This window comes from Palaemon carinicauda, chromosome 28 (assembly GCF_036898095.1).
Source record: "Palaemon carinicauda isolate YSFRI2023 chromosome 28, ASM3689809v2, whole genome shotgun sequence".
NCBI lineage: Eukaryota > Metazoa > Arthropoda > Malacostraca > Decapoda > Palaemonidae > Palaemon > Palaemon carinicauda.
In genome coordinates, this window is record NC_090752.1 from 55,523,323 (window position 1) to 55,525,822 (window position 2,500).

General features: G+C 25.2%; 1 protein-coding gene across 1 annotated transcript in view; it reads left to right on the forward strand.

Annotated features, from left to right (window-relative positions):
- The window catches only part of LOC137621598 (dipeptidase 1-like), a 133,812-nt gene that overhangs the window by 66,123 nt on the left and 65,189 nt on the right, over positions 1 to 2,500 (forward strand). The window lies entirely within an intron of this gene.

The window sequence follows — 2,500 nt, forward strand, 5'->3', positions numbered from 1 at the left end:
TAAAAAAACCCGTTAGTTTGGATACAGTACATCTATGTAGATTTGCCGCTCTTTGTAATGAAGATAATTATCAAACCCCATGTGAGCCAGACTGATAAGGTAGGATTGTCCCTCGTTAGGTTAGGTTAAGAGAAGTTAGGCTATAAGACATCACAACAATTTTGCCGTTTCTGCAATGAAAATAGTTGCTCAAATTGGCTGTACCACATCACAAACCAATAGAATTACGCAGTGCTATGTTAATTGATTATTATTTTATTTTTATGGAGAAGCCCTAAGTATGTATACAATTTCTGTGATAAAGCTTTATTATTATTATTATTACGTATTATTATTATTATTATTATGATGATGCTATAACCCTAGTTGGAAAAGCAGGATACTACAAGGCCAAGGGCTCCAACAGGAAAAAATAGCCTAGTGAGGAAAGGAAATAAATGAACTACACGAGAAGCTAATAGCAACCAAATTATAAGATTTTAAGAACAACAACATTAAAGCCATTCGGACAATATATCACAACACTTCCACTGTAAATGAAGTTACAGAAACAATGATATCTTTCACAATGACATTTGTTTGTAAATGTATCGAATTGATCCACTGGTTAGGTTAAGAGTTTTTCAATGCCAGGTTCTCCACAACATCCTATATTGGGTTAGGTGGAGGGAGGAATGGTAGGTTCGGACTCTTTGAAGTAAACGAGCCTTTCTTAGTTGTGGAAGCAGTTATTATTATTATTATTATTATTATTGTTATTATTTATTGGTAAGCTACAACCCTAGTTGGAAAAGCAGAATGCCATAAGCCCAGGGGCTCCAACAGGGAAAATAGCCCAGTGAGGAAAGGAAACAAGGAAAAAGTAAATATTTTAAGAATATTAAAATAAATATCTCCTATATAAACTATAAAAACTTTAACAAAACATGAGGAGAAATTAGAATAGTGTGTCCGAGTGTATCCTCAAGCAAGAAAACTCTAACCCAAGATAGTGGAAGAGCATGGTACAGAGGCTATAACAAGATATATGTAGTAGGCTAACGTTACCTATATCCACAAAAGACATGATACAGATATGATGTATAAGCCTATAGGCACATTTAAACACAGGTAAATGATAATTCATACGCTATAAAATTATCATGTAATTTAAAAGGTTTGACAAACGAAGGTAGCCTAGAGTAACCTTATAGACTAATCGCGTTTCTCCGCAAATTTGACTTAAAATAATATAGACATATAATATGCATTACCTTTCACACGTCATATTAAGATATGCGTATTAATTAGCCTACATATTACATCAAAATATTCATGCCATTACATTTTACATCAAGATATTCGTACCAGTTACACATTACATTAAAATACTCGCATGAATCCCGGTATAATTAATCATAGGTTAATGATTGTTACCCGATGAATATATTGCCATCCAATATTTTTCGTTCCTAAAAAGATTCATAGATGGCAGCACGCCACAGGGTAGAGTTGAGGCGACTCGATGATAAATATTGCTCCATATTATAAACAAACACCGTTTGCCATTTGATTATGCTTTCTAGTGAGAAAGTTTTCTGCTTGAAAAGAAAAGGATTTAAAATGCCAAATGAACGTAAGTGATTATGGGGTCCTTTGAAAAAATTCAGTCATATATATATATATATATATATATATATATATATATATATATATATATATAATATATAATATATATATATATATATATATATATATATATATATATATATATATATATATATATATATAATATATATATATATATATATATATATATATATATATATATATATATATATATATATATATATATATATATAATATATATATATATATATATATATATATATATATAATATATATATATATATATATATATATATATATATATATATATATATATATACACAGTATGTATATCGTAAGGTTGTGGGATGAAACGTGACTCAAAGTCACTTGAATTTTTCAATTCATATATATATATATATATATATATATATATATATATATATATATATATTCATATATATATATTCATATATATATATGTATATATATATATATATATATATATATATATATATATATATATTCATATATATATGTATATATATATATTCATATATATATATATATATTCATATATATATGTATATATATATATATATATATATATATGTATATATATATATATATATATATATATATATATATATATATATATTCATATATATATATATATATATATGTATATATATATATATATATTCATATATATATATATATATATATATATATATATATATATATATATAAACTTCTCTTGTAGTTTTTCCTTATTTCCTTTCCTCACTGGGCTATTTTTCCCAGTTTTATAACATCCTGCTTTTCCGACTAGGGTTGTAGCTTAGCAAGTAATGATTGATATATATATATATATATATATATATATATATATATATATATATATATATATATA